Source organism: Nilaparvata lugens, chromosome 1 (assembly GCF_014356525.2).
Source record: "Nilaparvata lugens isolate BPH chromosome 1, ASM1435652v1, whole genome shotgun sequence".
Classification (NCBI taxonomy): Eukaryota; Metazoa; Arthropoda; class Insecta; order Hemiptera; family Delphacidae; genus Nilaparvata; species Nilaparvata lugens.
The window spans coordinates 74890082-74909643 of NC_052504.1; the positions used below are offsets into that span (position 1 = coordinate 74890082).

A 19562-nucleotide genomic window follows, 5' to 3' on the forward strand; every position below is an offset into this window, starting at 1 on the left:
ATGATTCTCGTCATCGATTTGGCCTCTTTTTGTGCTAAAATATTCTCAGTCACTCGATTGAATGCTTGGAAATGAACAAGGTACCAATAATGAGCAGAATATGGAGATGTTAGTTGAATATTCAATGCTATGTGACGTGCACTGCTCCTTGCAGCCTTACTAATCAATCCTCTGATTGAGTCATGACTAATTACCAAGCTAATAACTATCACAATACAATTGAAATCCATTAGAGCAGTTCCCAAGGCCTCCTCACCACCTCATACCTAGAGCGTAAGCACATCTCATAAGCTCTGAAATAAGCATACCAGTTACTCCGAATCTACAAACTATGTATATCACAGAAATGAAGTAATTGAGTATGTCTCATGTATTTTTGATTACGAGTTAGTCACTTATTATTAAATGTATCTACAATCAAACAATTCTTCTGTTTTGATTTGTAGAGGTTTCCATTTTATCCTTGTATTTTATAGTTGTGTCTCACAGATTTTTTATTTCATTGTTAGTGTTATTTTATCATTCCATTTTCGATCATAATGCAATCGATCATTTGCGTTGAAGCCTCAAGTAGACTTTTCATTTCGTGTTTCTTTTCAATTTCCTTCTCGATAAATTACTTTACCGTAGGTAGAGGATTATCCTCTCCAATTTATTCAACCAGCGGATCTGCTCCAATCACTCTTCTTACTTCTCATCGAGCCCTGTCTGAAAATCGTCAGACAAGTAAAACAGATAGTGAAATCGTTTTTCATACTTTTTTACCAATACTTGTCTGAAAATCGACAGGCCAGAACATTGAACACAGACTCAGTGGTCTTGCGAAGACTGTAGTCATTAGATTGTTATAACTGCGATGAATGGAGAAAAAGATTCTGAAGCCTTTTTTCCACCTTTAATCACTTGGGAGCTTTTCTGCGTCCCTGTCTCACGTCTCACCCCTGAGTGCTTCCTCTCACAGCGAATCCGCTTAATCGGTTCGAAGAAGGGAACATTGCAATCGATATCTGAAGGAGGAGTGAGCGAGAGCGCTGCTTGGTTGCTGCCTTTCATCAAAGCAAAAGCTTCGAGCCCCGGGAAAAATTTATAGGAAGCTGTGTAGCCTTTTTCTCTGGGCCGGCGATCGCCCGATCGCCGTTTCCTTGCGGTACTCCAACATCAATACCATGATGTATCGTTCAACTTATACATGGCGTTTGTCATGTTCTGGTCATCTATCCATTCAACGCAAATCCTATTATGCACCATTGATCAAAGTCCCACACTTGAACGTCCCAAATCGTATCAAATCTGTTCGATGTACCGTACCTCTTTCATATTGAAGACCGCTTCATCTTTCTCCTGTTTGGGCAAATATTTTTCGTTAAAAGTTCAAAGTAACCCAAAAAACAACCTATTTTCAACCTATATATTATTTGCAACCTTTTTTCATCTGACTATCTGTGATTAAGACACAATGTTGAAATAACGTTTCAGCACTAGAAAATCAGAGTAACTGTTTTTTTTTGTATATTTCATTGGAAATTTGTATTTTGATTGTATTATTGTTGTATTTTGATTTTTATTGTGTGTGTGTTGAATAAAGATTGATTGAACGAATTATGGGTATGGACGGTAAAGAAGCTGTTCAACAAAAACTTGTTCTGTAATAGCATATGTAATAAGCTGCGGCAGCATAATTTCCTATTTTTATAACTTTGTAACAGCTTCATTCAATCAGTCAATTCATAATCTTCATCAAACTTCCATATATGTGAATTTGATAAGAAATTATATCTTATTTTCATCCATTAGGGTTTATAGGGAATCACGAAGATTGATTCTAAGACAAATATATTTATCTCTTTTTTTATATTACCATCAGCATCCAATATCAGTTTATTGACGAATATCAATCAAGAAGATTTGTATCAGGTCATTTAATCAAGTAAACTACCAAGAAAACATCTTGAAGGAGAAGAATAATCTTGATTTTTATTATAAAACAACACAGCTCCTCTTGCCAATAGGGCATTAAATTCTCCTGTGCCAGCAAGACGAAGGAGTAACAAGGAGAGTAGAGTTTTGGCAAAGAGTTGTAAGAATTTTCTCTTTCATTCCAATTCTATGTGTTGGCACCGGTCTGTGCTCTGTAGTCGAGTGCAGCCAAAATGATGTTACATACATTTCTCCGTGAATTTCCAAGTAGAGGCACCGTTAAAATATTCTCTTTTCACAAAAGTTCTTCTCGGAGTTTCTAACTACAAAAAATGGAGACTAATAGCATTGGCCACGTCTGAAATAACAACTTGTACTACTTAGAGTTTGTTTCTCCCTCTTTATTTCACTGGGATGTTGAAATGTTGATCATCAAAAATAGAAAATATATGAATTCATCGATAGTTTAAATATTCACTGAATACGCCCACATGTTGTATTACCGTAATAGAACACGCTCTATGATTATGATTGATTTACAATGGATCATAACATCCCTAAATACAAAGTCGTATTTTTTTTTTAATTTGAGCCTACATAAGCTCAAGTATTGTACATGGGTAACAAAACCTGATGATGAGAGTTGAGTGGATCACTTAGGTTGGTTCCGAACCACCGGGAAGCTATTTTAAAGGCATGAATAAGACTCTGAGTTAGTTTCATTTACAAATATTAATTTGATTCCATCATTCATTCATCAATTCCCACTAAAATTTTCCATTTTACTTCCCTTTTACAACCCTAAGCACATAACCTCAAACTGAATTTCCTCTTTCTTGAACAATAACTATAAGCTCAGTTGAAAATGTGGTAGGTTTCGCCATGAAACCTGGTTCTGTGGTTAAAACGATTTTTAAACAAATATAGTGTTATTGACAACATCACCGTCTTATTCTTTCTATTATAGAGAAATACCACACGCACCATCTCCTCCCATACAATCACAACAGTCCACTTGATTGAGTTGAAGACTCGATCCATTGTCTAAGATATTATAGAATAAATAAGATCATCAAAGAAAATTCATGAACATTAGTCATTTGAATCTGGATTAGTAGCATGTTCACTTCTACCGCCACACAGCGTCAACTTCCTGTACAGGTAATATTCATGCTAAAATCTGCAGTCAGTATAGAACAATTCTAAAAATTGATAAAGGGTTATGACTAGGAACTCCTCCTGAATATGCTTTCAAGGCTCGAATGTTCAATATTTTAATATCGGGGCACCGAGCTTCGCTCGTTATCCTTATTTATTGATAAACAGAACACAATTCTCTAAAATGATCGTGTTTATATTTCACAGCTGGCTATGAATTCTTCAGGCTATCTTATGAATTTCAGGGATGCGATATTTTGATTCTTCTCATACTCGCGCACTCACTTTTTTAATATCCACAGACGACAAACGTCTCAGCTGTTTCAGCCAAGGATGAATTATCCTTTTAATGTCCTTCAGCGAGTTTTCCCAAGGATAAGACCAATCGAATTTTTCACATACTCACTTTTTTACTATCCACAGCTGTGGATTAATTATCCTTTTAATGTCGTTCAGCGAGTTTTCCCAAGGATGAGACCTAGAGCAATCGAATCTTTATATCATAAACCTACTATCTTCCAAATTTCGTGGAAATCGTTAGAGCCGTTTTCGAGATCCGGTGAACATAAATAACCAGATATATAAATACACAAATTGCTCACTTAATATAATAGGAATATGGGGGCACCGAGCTTCGCTCGTTATTCATTTATTGATTAACAGAACACAATTATTCTTCGAAATGATTAAATATCTTCAAAATATTTAAACACAGTAAATTTCTAATCTAGATTTTTTTCAAACCAAATTGAATAACAAAATATCACTCACTAATCACTTAAAACTGTAAAATAATGATTAACTTTGAATATTATGATATAGGCCTACTCTAATTTAGAGTGATAAACCATGTCATGTCAACATATCAGATTATTTTGATAAAATGTCTAGATAATATTTCTCGCGAGATACGCTAAGCTGATTGAATAATTACACAGCTGATCTCCCACACAGGCACACGCATCTTCTGTTATCGACAGACGCTTAATCCTATTATATTGAGTGAGCAATTTCTGTATTTATATATCTGGTTATCTGGATATATTTTATATCTGGCTATTTTTATATCTGATTATTTATGTTAAACGGATCTCGAAAACGGCTCTAACGATTTTCACGAAATTTGGAACATAGTAGGTTTATAATATAAAGATTCGATTGCTCTAGGTCTCATCCTTGGGAAAACTCGCTGAACGACATTAAAAGGATGATTCATACACAGCTGTGGATAGTAAAAAAGTGATTATGTGAAAAATCAAAATATCTCATCCCCGAGATTCATAAGATGACATATAGCCAGCTGTGAAATATAAACACGATCATTTTAGAGAATTGTGTTCTGTTTATCAATAAATAGAAATAACGAGCGGAGCTCGGTGCCCCGATATTATAATAGGATATAGGGTATAGCCTACTTATAGTTCATTTATGATCTTAGTTTTAACCAGCAGCTGACTAGATTTTCATACATAATGATAAAGGCCATTGCAGCTTAATTCAATCCTGGTAAATTCAAGCTTGGTTTGAACTTCTATTGAGCATACACGTGCCTGAATGATGAATATGAAGTAATCAATGACGGATATTAAGTAAAATATCATTGGTCAATTCTGATGAGGATTTCAAATTTCAATTCAACTTATTGGAATGGAATAAATGTGTTCAAAATAACAAACTGTGCTCGGAGCAAAAGTGCAGTTCATCCAGCAGCCTGGTTGAGTCCTTGTTCCCTCAATGGTTAAAGAAACAATGTCCTGCACAGTATTGAGTGCAAACCACGGTGATTACATTGACCTGCAGCTAGAAAAACAATCTACTGGAACTGGAAAACTCTCGATAATAGTTGACTTTTGACATTGTGAATGAGAAAAATTCAATAGGGCCAAACTGGAACGCAGAACAGAAGGCAGATCCATTCAGTCAGCTGTTATTCTGTATAATGTTTGCGGGCATCTAAAAAAATCTGGTGTGGCGCACTCACACAACTTTCCTTGTCGTTATGAAAATTGATCACCTGACGCTAGTGTTCCCGCGCATCTCAAGTCTACTATTCAAAGATTTGAGCCAGCTGGTGACAGGGCAATAACGCTGGAGACACACGAGGTCTGCTATCTCTTCATAGTGAATAATTTAATAGAATCAACAGTTGCCAACAGTTTGCAATAATTGGATAATCACATTTTCTCAAATTTCGAGCTTATTTTTAATTTTAGGTGAAAATGTTACTGAACATTAATTGTAGAGATTCTCATGCTCAATCTTTTTCACTCGGAATTTTTTGTTCAAATTGTATCTGAAGCCTGATAATTGAGAATCTAAAATCGAAATTTGCATAGATGGGGCGGAGCTCCTGAAATTTTTACAGATATGGGACTTGTGGCAGTTGATAGAGCTTATCGATGACTATTCTAGGTATAACTTTAATCAAAATTGTTGGAGCCGTTTTCGAGAAAATCGCGAAAAACCCTGTTCTTGACAACATTTTCGCCATTTTTGCGGCCATCTTGAATCGCATTTGATCGAAATTGTTCGTGTCGGATCCTTATAGTGTAAGGACCTTAAGTTCCAAATTTCAAGTCATTCCGTTAATTGGGAGATGAGATATCGTGTACACAGACGCACATACACTCATACACACACACACACACACACACACACACAACACACACACACACACACACCACACACACACACACACACACACACACACCACACACAACACACACACACACACACACACACACACAACACACACACACACACACACACCACACACACACACACACACACACACACCACACACACACACACACCCACACACACACACACACACACACACACACACACACACACTCAATCATTCATTCTAATGTTTTGACTCTTCATTTCTGAATTTTGTTTTAATGACAAAGACAATGTGGCTAATAGATAAAGATATATTTTTTGAATACTTGAAACTTTCAAATACCAATAACTTTGAACCTCCGTCACTCAGCGTAGCAAACATATCAACACTGTTCATTTTCTCACTCATGGTGACAGCCTGAAAGAATCAATATGTGCTAATTATCGAAAAGTTGATGGGGTGGTGTGGTTTTGACAAACCGGGTGATTCCCGGTCGTCAACCTTTTCAACATACTGTCAGAGCTGGGAATTCGATGTGTATTCATGATTTCAAAATTCGACACAAGTCGAGATTAATCAATGGAACACTTTTGGAGTCGAATAGGAAAGGAATGGTCGTTATAAAGCAGATGGTTGTCGGAAAGTTTATATACCGTTATCACTTCCAGAGAGAGTGAGAGAGAGAAAAAAAGAGAGAGAGAGAACGACAGACAAATGATGTGACTGGCAGTGATGACGTCACGACGTAAACAGTGAACGTGTGTATCGGGGCCATGTATCACTCCCATGTATCACAACTAGCGCTGGGCGCTAGTTGTGTATGTCCAAACGATCAGAGAAAGAAGAAGAAGAGATGTTTCAGGAAGAGTAGAAAAAATATAAAAAAGAGGGGAGAGGACGAGGGCCTTATGAGGAAAGTGTAAGTGACAGGAAGTGAAGTGAAAATGTAAGGAAGATGGTAAGAAGGAGTTGGAGGTTAAGGATGAGGATGAAGAGGAGGGGGTGAATGAGGAATACTGGAGCTAGAATAAGGTGACAATATTAATATGAGGATGATTGTCATGCAGATGTAATGACCAAGGGAATGAGAGAAAGGAGAACGAGGAGTGGGAGGTGAGGATCGGAAGATGGAGGAGGAAAATTCATGAGAAAAATGAACAAGAAGGAGGATAATAGGAAGAAGAAGAAAAGCGATGACTTTTGAATGCTCGCAGACAAAGAAGACAGCAAATAAATGCAGAACAGCTTTCTTCTCATTTGAAAGCTTCTATTGCTGCTACTGAACATCACAACACAACTCACGGCGGAAATGGAAAAATAGTTTTCATTTCATCTCTATGGCTACATTTTCTGTTTTTGTGTTTGGGCATAGTTGTTGCTGGAGGACGCCAAGTTGAACGATTGTGAAGAATAGTAGATGAATTGAATGGGTTTTCGCTGATGGGGGGTTGTTGGTGTGAGGAGGGGTGAATATGGGCCTCAAATAATTGAAAGCGACCTGTTTAAACAGGAGGCAGTGGCAGTGGCCTCCTCACCTGGCATTGGGGCCGCCGCTGCTGTCGAGGAACGGCAATAGTAATTTATTTACTGAAAATCTAAAATTGATCGAATCGAGCCAGAAAACGGAAGCTAGCCGTATTCTCTTTGTTTCGGACACGGCGCAAGCAACCAAGAAGAACCCATGTGGAAAGGTCGATGCCCCCCCTCGCATCACTCCGCCCCCCGCACCGCCACCGAACACAACACCCACCCTTCCTGAAAGCCCTTTGTTCGCCGCGGCTAAGGACAAGCACTCGTGTTCTTGACTTTGAAATCTTGTACCTATTGACATAACAGTGTTTGTTTGGTTGGAAACTATAAATTCTATAACAAAATTTGGTTTGAAAAACATGTAGGCAGTACCGCTGTACTTTGACTAATATCTCGACACCGTGTCATACCCGGCTCTCTATTCAAATCAAGCCGAAGGATAATTTGTGAGATGACATTAGCAAAGAGAAAGATGGTTTATTTATTGCAATAACAATGCATAATTATGGCTTTCTCCTTGTTCTTGGAGTAGGCTATGCTAAGCACATTAATAGCGATAGATGAAAGATAATATGTTTGTATAGATAGCTGAACTGGCTATTGTATCCTTACATCACTGCTATCAATTGAACTATGAGAATTATTTTGATACTTACAGCATATTGTGTTTTTGTTCGAATACAATTGTTTCAAGTATTGCTCCTGTCCGTATACTGAAACAGTCCTTATTTTTTCAATGCTAATATTGGTAGCATTAAATTTGAATTGATGAATTTAAAAGGAATTTTTCTTGGTGATAAATAAGCTCAAATATATTTTTACAAATTTTCGAACCAATTCGATCAAGAAAAAATAAGTCATTGTGTCATGATTTTCAGATATTTTCAATTTGATAACAACCACAGAAAAATTATAAAGTTGCCCAAAATGTCTTCGCATTGATAGATTTTTGAACATTAAACTATTTAACTCATAACTAGTGACGATTTAATTGAATGAGCTAGCTAATTCACATAATTAATAAGCATTTGTGATGTGGGTTAAAGATTGTTGACGCAGAGTTTCGCCTTAGAGCGTCAATAATGACAGAGCGACGTTGTGTAGCTAAGCGGCGCAGTGGTGGCTGGTGACGGAGAGGAGCCACACACACACACACACACCACACACACACAACACACACCACACACACACACACACACACACACACACACCACCACACACACACACAACACACACACACACACACAACACCACACACACACCACCACACACACACCACACACACACACCACACACACACACACACCACACACACACACACCACACACACACACAACACACCACACACACACACACACACACACAACACCACACACACACACACACACACACACACACACACACACACAGACAGACAGACCAATATTTTTTGGACTCAGGGGTCCTTGAAACGTATAGAAATTTAGAAATTGGGGTACCTTAATTTTTTCGGAAAGCAATACTTTCCTTACCTATGGTAATAGGGCAAGGAAAGTAAAAAACGAAATTGCGATGAGGAGTATGGTGGGAAGAGAATGATAATATGAGGAGTAATATATGGTAAACGAACGGGAATGTGCAACTTGCGCCCAGCGGTCAGAATGTGTTTGGGCACTCACAGATTGAACGTAACAAAGTGACGTCCGTGACGTCATCACGAGTGATGCCATTTCGCTCTCACTAGCAGCCGACATTACGTTCCCCGACTGAAGGAGCGAAATTCAAATTCACTACAGTATCATTAGGAAGCTGCAAGCAAAACCCTACTGTATTATGACAACATATTAGTCAAGTTGATTAGATACACATTTCTATCCTATAACTCCATTCTAATTTATATTGAAAGAATGGGCTAGAACCATGATTGTACGAACAATCATTCATTAAGATACAGTAATCTTGAATGAATAATCTCTGTCAAATTGGTTCTAGCAAACACATCGTCTCAATCATTCATTCTAATGTTTTGACTTTTCATTTCTGAATTTTGTTTTAATGACAAAGACAATGTGGGTAATAGATAAAGATATATTTTTTGAATACTTAAAACCTTCAAATACTAATAACTTTGAACCTCCGTCACTCAGCGTAGCAAACATATCAACACTGTTCATTTTCTCACTCATGGTGACAGCCTGAAAGAATCAATATGTGCTAATTATCGAAAAGTTGATGGGGTGGTGTGGTTTTGACAAACCGGGGGATTCCCGGTCGTCAACCTTTTCAACATACTGTCAGAGCTGGAAATTCGATGTGCATTCATGATTTCAAAATTCGACACAAGTCGAGGTTAATCAATGGAACACTTTTGGAGTCGAATAGGAAAGGAATGGTCGTTATAAAGCAGATGGTTGTCGGAAAGTTTATATACCGTTATCACTTCCAGAGAGAGTGAGAGAGAGAGAAAAAGAGAGAGAGAGAGAACGACAGACAAATGATGTGACTGGCAGTGATGACGTCACGACGTAAACAGTGAACGTGTGTATCGGGGCCATGTATCACTCCCATGTATCACAACTAGCGCTGGGCGCTAGTTGTGTATGTCCAAACGATCAGAGAAAGAAGAAGAAGAGATGTTTCAGGAAGAGTAGAAAAATATAAAAAAGAGGGGAGAGGACGAGGGCCTTATGAGGAAAGTGTAAGTGACAGGAAGTGAAGTGAAAATGTAAGGAAGATGGTAAGAAGGAGTTGGAGGTTAAGGATGAAGAGGAGGGGGTGAATGAGGAATACTGGAGCTAGAATAAGGTGACAATATTAATATGAGGATGATTGTCATGCAGATGTAATGACCAAGGGAATGAGGGAAAGGAGAACGAGGAGTGGGAGGTGAGGATCGGAAGATGGAGGAGGAAAAAGTCATGAGAAAAATGAACAAGAAGGAGGATAATAGGAAGAAGAAGAAAAGCGATGACTTTTGAATGCTCGCAGACAAAGAAGACAGCAAATAAATGCAGAACAGCTTTCTTCTCATTTGAAAGCTTCTATTGCTGCTACTGAACATCACAACACAACTCACGGCGGAAATGGAAAAATAGTTTTCATTTCATCTCTATGGCTACATTTTCTGTTTTTGTGTTTGGGCATAGTTGTTGCTGGAGGACGCGAAGTTGAACGATTGTGAAGAATAGTAGATGAATTGAATGGGTTTTCGCAGATGGGGGGGAGGAGGGGTGAATATGGGCCTCAAATAATTGAAAGCGACCTGTTTAAACAGGAGGCAGTGGCAGTGGCCTCCTCACCTGGCATTGGGGCCGCCGCTGCTGTCGAGGAACGGCAATAGTAATTTATTTACTGAAAATCTAAAATTGATCGAATCGAGCCAGAAAACGGAAGCTAGCCGTATTCTCTTTGTTTCGGACACGGCGCAAGCAACCAAGAAGAACCCATGTGGAAAGGTCGATGCCCCCCCTCGCATCACTCCGCCCCCCGCACCGCCACCGAACACAACACCCACCCTTCCTGAAAGCCCTTTGTTCGCCGCGGCTAAGGACGAGCACTCGTGTTCTTGACTTTGAAATCTTGTACCTATTGACATAACAGTTTTTGTTTGGTTGGAAACTACAAATTCTATAACAAAATTTGGTTTGAAAAACATGTAGGCAGTACCGCTGTACTTTGACTAATATCTCGACACCCGGCTCTCTATTCAAATCAAGCCGAAGGATAATTTGTGAGATGACATTAGCATAAAGAAAGATTGTTGATTTATTGCAATAGCAATGCATAATGATGGCTTTCTCCTTGTTCTTGGAGTAGGCTATGCTAAGCACACTAATAGCGATAGATGTTTGCATAGATAGCTGAACTAGCTATTGTATCTTTACATCATCACTGCTATATCAATTGAACTATGAGAATTATTTTGATACTTACAGTATATTGTATTTTTGTTCGAATAAAATTGTTTCAAGTATTGCTCCTGTCCGTATACTGAAACAGTCCTTATTTTTTCAATGCTAATGTTGGTAGCATTAAATTTGAATTGATGAATTTAAAAGGAATTTTTCTTGGTGATAAATAAGCTCAAATATATTTTCAAAAATTTCGAACCAATTCGATCAAGAAAAAATAAGTCATTGTGTCATGATTTTCAGATATTTTCAATTTGATAACAACCACAGAAAAATTATAAAGTTGCCCAAAATGTCTTCGCATTGATAGATTTTTGAACATTAAACTATTCAACTCATAACTAGTGACGATTTAATTGAATGAGCTAGCTAATTCACATAATTAATAAGCATTTGTGATGTGGGTTAAAGATTGTTGACGCAGAGTTTCGCCTTAGAGCGTCAATAATGACAGAGCGACGTTGTGTAGCTAAGCGGCGCAGTGGTGACTGGTGACGGAGAGGAGCGGGGAATAGATCAGATTTGTTGTTTGCTGTGCTGCGATGTGCGATGTGGGACAAACACAAACGGTGCTCTGCTCTGCTCTGCTGTGTGCTGCAGGCGACAGCCCGACAAGCTCGGTGAATGTAATCGGGTCGATCAGGATTTGCGCCCCGTCACATCAAAACTAAAAGAAAACAAACGAAAAGCACACAAAACGAGTGGTGGAGGAGGATGAGTGAGAATGCGTGACACAAAGCGGAGAGTGAGTTATCGGAACGAGTCCTGCCGTGAAATGAGGATAAGAAGATAGAATTGGACGTGAACGAATCACGCGCAAACGGATAAATACTTGCTTGCAAACCTCTCCGCTTTGTTCCGTCACGCATAAAAACAACGGCTCTTAACGAACCAACCAACGACAAAGACCCTGAATACGCCTAATTATGAATGAACTTTTCGTCTAGAACAAGAACGCGAACAAAAAACAAGAAAAAACCAACGAGAGATAGATATTCACGAGCTACATTTTCTGTTTTTGTGTTTGGGCATAGTTGTTGCTGGAGGACGCGAAGTTGAACGATTGTGAAGAATAGTAGATGAATTGAATGGGTTTTCGCTGATGGGGGGGTGTTGGTGTGAGGAGGGGTGAATATGGGCCTCAAATAATTGAAAGCGACCTGTTTAAACAGGAGGCAGTGGCAGTGGCCTCCTCACCTGGCATTGGGGCCGCCGCTGCTGTCGAGGAACGGCAATAGTAATTTATTTACTGAAAATCTAAAATTGATCGAATCGAGCCAGAAAACGGAAGCTAGCCGTATTCTCTTTGTTTCGGACACGGCGCAAGCAACCAAGAAGAACCCATGTGGAAAGGTCGATGCCCCCCCTCGCATCACTCCGCCCCCCGCACCGCCACCGAACACAACACCCACCCTTCCTGAAAGCCCTTTGTTCGCCGCGGCTAAGGACAAGCACTCGTGTTCTTGACTTTGAAATCTTGTACCTATTGACATAACAGTGTTTGTTTGGTTGGAAACTATAAATTCTATAACAAAATTTGGTTTGAAAAACATGTAGGCAGTACCGCTGTACTTTGACTAATATCTCGACACCGTGTCATACCCGGCTCTCTATTCAAATCAAGCCGAAGGATAATTTGTGAGATGACATTAGCAAAGAGAAAGATGGTTTATTTATTGCAATAACAATGCATAATTATGGCTTTCTCCTTGTTCTTGGAGTAGGCTATGCTAAGCACATTAATAGCGATAGATGAAAGATAATATGTTTGTATAGATAGCTGAACTGGCTATTGTATCCTTACATCACTGCTATCAATTGAACTATGAGAATTATTTTGATACTTACAGCATATTGTGTTTTTGTTCGAATACAATTGTTTCAAGTATTGCTCCTGTCCGTATACTGAAACAGTCCTTATTTTTTCAATGCTAATATTGGTAGCATTAAATTTGAATTGATGAATTTAAAAGGAATTTTTCTTGGTGATAAATAAGCTCAAATATATTTTCACAAATTTTCGAACCAATTCGATCAAGAAAAAATAAGTCATTGTGTCATGATTTTCAGATATTTTCAATTTGATAACAACCACAGAAAAATTATAAAGTTGCCCAAAATGTCTTCGCATTGATAGATTTTTGAACATTAAACTATTTAACTCATAACTAGTGACGATTTAATTGAATGAGCTAGCTAATTCACATAATTAATAAGCATTTGTGATGTGGGTTAAAGATTGTTGACGCAGAGTTTCGCCTTAGAGCGTCAATAATGACAGAGCGACGTTGTGTAGCTAAGCGGCGCAGTGGTGGCTGGTGACGGAGAGGAGCGGGGAATAGATCAGATTTGTTGTTTGCTGTGCTGCGATGTGCGATGTGGGACAAACACAAACGGTGCTCTGCTCTGCTCTGCTCTGCTGTGTGCTGCAGGCGACAGCCCGACAAGCTCGGTGAATGTAATCGGGTCGATCAGGATTTGCGCCCCGTCACATCAAAACTAAAAGAAAACAAACGAAAAGCACACAAAACGAGTGGTGGAGGAGGATGAGTGAGAATGCGTGACACAAAGCGAAGAGTGAGTTATCGGAACGAGTCCTGCCGTGAAATGAGGATAAGAAGATAGAATTGGACGTGAACGAATCACGCGCAAACGGATAAATACTTGCTTGCAAACCTCTCCGCTTTGTTCCGTCACGCATAAAAACAACGGCTCTTAACGAACCAACCAACGACAAAGACCCTGAATACGCCTAATTATGAATGAACTTTTCGTCTAGAACAAGAACGCGAACAAAAAACAAGAAAAAACCAACGAGAGATAGATATTCACGAGCGAAAAGACAGTTTCAACACGGGAAAAAAGATTCTCGAAAAGTTTGAAAGAATTGTTAATTCTCATTGTTTGCAGGCACAAGCCCTATTTAATAGTTCGGCATGACTGAGCATTCCGCAGCGAGCTCCGTCTTTTTCGTCTACCTTTTGGCCCCAGCTTACTTTTCCCCACTTTTTTGAAACAAAAGTTCAAAACCTGATCCTTCAGTATATATTTTCTGTTTCCGCATCAAAAACAACTGAAATTGTATTCAGAAGAGTGCGTTTCAGCAGCGATGATCAAATTGATCTCAATTTCCAAGTGCATGGAGCGACTCGTAGATATTGCGATTTCAATTAGTTTGCTGATGGTACTTCTGAATATCCATGGGAAACTCAAAAGAAAATCTGTAGGCCTACTCAAGTTTTAAATATCATTAAAGCTGAATTATATCTTTGAAAGATTGCTACATTTTTCAGAATCCACGCCGGTATATCAGATTCTAAGTTTCTATTTCGCAACAGTATGTTTCCAATTCTCAAATTTGAATGTTTAAACCATCTCGGGTTCAACTATTCTACTTCATTGGCTGAAACTGAGTATGAACCTTGCTTGGATAGTGGATGCTTGACATGCAATACATCACAGTTTGTGACTTTCGTATTATTGAGTATTCTTATCATTTTATTCATTTGAAGCTAGTTCTATATGCTTTCCTGCTATTCTCATCATTTCACACATAATTTTCTCATCTATGTGACTGTTTCCATCTCTTTTATCATCTCTCCCTCTTCCATATTCATGTTAAGCTCTTTAACATGACACTAGTCTAATGTACACTAGTCTAGAGTAGTGTACGCACTACTCTACACTTTCTTTGTAATGCCGGAGTGTATGAAACATGTTGTCAAAAGCAACTAAAATGTGTAACGTGTGAGATTCTAGAACTCTCTGTAATGTTTAATTATTGCATAAAATATTACAATAATTCAATAGCAAGAATAATTTTTCTATCAACATTATAACCATAAGATGTTTCTATACAAACGAATGAACATGTTCCAAGCAAATAGAATTTTATTGGAGGGCAAAGCTCAAATGTATAGCGCTGCACATATTCGTATTTATTGATCAAAATTTGTTCGTAGTGACTTCTAGAGTGTGTTAGGGAGAAGAGTAAGTAATACGCATGTGTGTATGTGTGTGGGGTTGTGAGCCAGAGAGAATAAATAATATAAAAGTAGAATTTGTTATCGGTCTCTACTCTCAAGAATTCATACTTGATGAGAATGTTCACATCTCGAAATTCAGCAGCCAGTGTTAGAAAATGTTTCAAGAGGCAGCTTCAGTAATAGCAGCAGCTTTCTTCTACATGGATTATCCAAAACCGTTCTGTACTTTTGGAAAATGTATGGTCTGAATGTGGAAAGGGCGTGCGTGCATTATTCGAAGTGAATATGCGAATAGTCGCCGAATGTAGGCGATTGGTGGTGTGGGGTGGGGGAGGGGGATGAACTTGAGGAGTCTTCGAACCGGACTAAAAACGACTCAAACTTTTCTTACACTTTCTTTCTCGGTCTCGCACAACTCTCTCCTTATTTTTTCTTCTCTCTCGCTCTCAAGCAAGAAGTACTGGCTGTATCTGGAAGAGGCGTTGCGCAGAACACTTCTAATGCATTTGAAGGCAAATCTTTTCCTCCTTAAGCTAAAACACAACATACTGTCTAGAGATTGTGTCGACGTCTTTCCCCAACCCTGGCCATCGTATTTTGCCGCCTCTACCTCCTCCTCCTCCTTCTCCTCGTCCGGCCAACTTTCTTTCACTGCCTGCTCGATTTTCTTCGCTTTTCTTCCGTCTTTATAGCGGACCGACGCTTCCTATACGTTAGTCTTAACTACTATTTTCAGGACGCAACAGAGTCTTTCCTTCTCTATTGGTGACGGTGCTCTCTCTCGCACACTGTCGCCGACCCCCTCCGATGCGGAAGCTGTGATAGCTTTAAAAGGGTTGTTAGGAAGAGTTGAGCATCGGAACCCTTTCATGGACCCCCTGTCCCCTTCACCCCTTCCCCCCTCTCACCATCATATGAACCTATCGACTTGGACTCAGCCGTGTCCGTTCCACTAAACACATTGTCCACGAATAAGTTTAGCGTTAAATACATTAAATGTGCTCTCAATTTCTCCCCCCCCCGCTGCAATCCACCCACATGCCACTTTCTGACCCTTCTCCCCCCACCAGTAACCTCCTTCCACTTCCAGAGGACCCTTCCATAACGTTTATTACTTTTCACCGTAGTGCCATTGGCTTGCTTTGTACACCAGGAATGTTCCATTTAAAAGCGTTTTGTAATAGCTTATGTGATTACAATTGGTGTAGATAAATTGGCAACAGTCTTATATGTTATACCAGCCAGTGAACCCCACTCTCATTTCGGTGAGTTCCTTGTACCATTAAAACTGTAATAGACTCTTAATTCAGGACTGTAACAGCACTACTCAGGATGCTATCAACAGATTGATAATATATTATCAAGTAACTAAATATAGTTATCGGTTTATCTTCATGCCAATAGTAATAACATTGATCAGATTGTATCTACAAATCAAGTAATTCGCCATTATTCCAGGTTAAGAAGTACGATTAAGAATAAAGAGAAAAATTAGAAACTTGAAATAGATTATGTAGAAGGAGTGAAAGATTGGGGTAATAGAAGAAATTGTGGAAAAAGATAATGAAAAAGGATATAACCATTATAAGGTATTGTTAATTGCATTATTATGTGAGTAGCCAATTATTTCCCTCTTCATTGAAATTTCACATGAAATTTGATTTGAAATTTTTTCGAGTTGATCAGTCAGATCAAATTAGAAAGAAAACTTAATGTAATGTTTGATTTGATGTTTTCTATAACCTACTGGCCATGTTCCAAGAAAGTTATATCATTGATTAATTATGTGAAAATGTCTGATACCGACTCCTGGCAGACAACCTCTCGGGTTATGTCAAAACTTTTGTCTCGTGTTACATTTCTGATATGCACTCTCTTGTAGTGTATGGTTTTATTGTTTTATTATGTAAATAAAGGCATTTCCAATTCAATTCAATTTAATAATTATGGGAAAATTTGAAGATTTTATATAGCTGGAAGGATTTTGGGTTTGATTAATAATTATTCCCAACTGTGGATAATTGTTCAAAGTTAAGGTGGTTCATGCAAATGATAGCCCTAAATCGGGGATCAAACTTTTATTTTCGTGTAATTTGGTTTATCATAATTGCGATTTATATAAAATTCATCACAGCGATTCATAAGGAATTGTATTGAATCGAAATCGACTACCTATATATTATATGATAATCTGTACTCAAACAATGATGCAAGAGCTTCTTTCATGACAATATATTAATTAGTTGAACGTTGGATAGTTTCCACTTTCTACTCCGAATGTTTCTTCCTGGAAGAGTCATCTGGTACGACAATGATAAAAAATGCTTCACTTAGAACCGAATCGCAACTTGGCTCGCACGTAACCCTTTCACCGTTTTTCGGTGATACCAACTAAGTCGTTTTTAATGTGTCCTAACATGGCTGGTAGATTGTACATTTGCCGCAGTGCTGTTAATTTACATGCAAATTCAACGTCAGTTTGATTTGCTAGCGAACGTTTGTAGGCCTACTACATTTAGCAAGCTTGTAGCCTGCCTGCTATCTTGCGGGGAGATGCGTTGCGTAAATGTATTTGAGTACTTGCGAGATGAGTTGTGCACTCCACACTTGGTTACGTTTAATGTCTTCTCACGACTATAAACCACTGGTGTCTCAGGCATCACTAATAAGAGCAGCCAACCGCCGTTCATCCTCGGCCATTAAGATTAACAGGTGTGTTATTATTGGTGCAACTAGATTCTAATTCATATTTCATACTAACTAAATTGCTATTACACGTTACATCGATTCGCAATGTTTTCTAGGTGGCAGCCCACTCACCATATAATGAAGGATGGGCTTGGGATGTACATTTTAATTTAGCATTGATTAATTACAGTGTCTGGTGCATTCATTGCAACCTATGTGTGGCAATAACGTGCTTCCGGTGCTAGTGCCAACAGCAACATTGCTGCTAACTGGAAGATAGGCAAAGAATTTTAATCATTTCAAGAGTTGACAGCTCGGGACGTTTCAAATTACTGTGTTTTGACTCTCCTACATTCACATTTTTTCATCAACTGTCATTGATTCAGGGATTCTACTCCCTCATTAATTTGTCAACTACTCCAGTGCTTAGAAATATTGTATACTTACTTTCTGAGCTAGTATATGAATGAAAATTCGGGGTGGAACAGTTTTTGGCTGTACTAGTCCTCCCCCAATTGTTTTGATGATTAATAATCATTGTGTGTCTATGAATCACTAAATGAATTATGGTTTATTATGATTACAAATTTCATAAGAGATACGGATGTAAGTCTAATTAGAATAATTTTATTAACTTCAAAATAGTTTCCACACGATAATTGAAACTGTTTTTCATTTCAAAATGTTAATTGATCATATTTCTAAATTGTTTAAAAACGATCTGGCAATATTTCGGAGCTAGAAAAGGATAGCACTATCTGCTTTATTGAATGATAGATAGACAAGGATATCAACACAAATGCTAAATAAATACAGTACTATCATTATAACGTGGCTAGTGGTTATTAGACCTCAATAATTTTTAGTCGATGCTGGTAAGTAAGAGAAATTTCCTATTTTTGAATGAATGGAAAATTATTATGAATTTTTATTATAACTATTATTACAATTATAGAATTGATGTGCATTTCTCTAGTCAAGTTCATTTTTAAAGGTTGCAAAAAACTGTGATATTCAATTCTGAACACAGGAAACCTGACAAAAAAGTAGGAATAAACAAAATCAGCTTAATCCCTCTATCTCCTTCCAGGGACTAAGCTGATTTTGTTTATTCCTACTTTTTTGTCAGGTTTCCTGTGTTCAGAATTGAATATCACAGTTTTTTGCAACCTTTAAAAATGCACTTGACTAGAGAAATGCACATCAATTTTATAATTGTAATAATAGTTATAATAAATTCATAATAATTTTCCATTCATTCAAAAATAGGAAATTTCTCTTAGTTACCAGCATCGACTAAAAATTATTGAGGTCTAATAACCACTAGCCACGTTATAATGAGAGTACTGTATTTGTTTAGCATTGGTGTTGATATCCTTGTCTATCTATCATTCAACAAAGCAGATAGTGCTATCCTTTTCTAGCTCCGAAATGTTGCCAGATCGTTTTTAAAAAATTTAGAAATATGATCAATTAACAAACTACAGTATTTTATCTCAATAAATTATGAATTGTCTTATTATCTAATTTATATTAAAGAAGAATGAACAGTTAATATTACATCAGATATACTGGTATCAGCTACCCTCTGTAGAAGGCACTGGTGAGGCAGAGAATCGGCAAAGCTGCTCTCCTATCTTTCTCCACTATTATTACAACGTGAATCTCTCTACAATCATTATTTTTCCAATCCGAATCTGACATCTATCTAGTTGAGAAGGATGCTGAATTACCATAATATTAATTTATCCATGACAGGACAAATAA

The 19562-nt window shown here is 38.0% G+C and overlaps 1 long non-coding RNA gene across 1 annotated transcript in view; it reads left to right on the top strand.

Annotated features, from left to right (window-relative positions):
* LOC120354907 overlaps positions 1-19562 on the top strand; it is a 181093-nt gene that overhangs the window by 84857 nt on the left and 76674 nt on the right. The gene's annotated exons all lie outside the window — the stretch shown is intronic.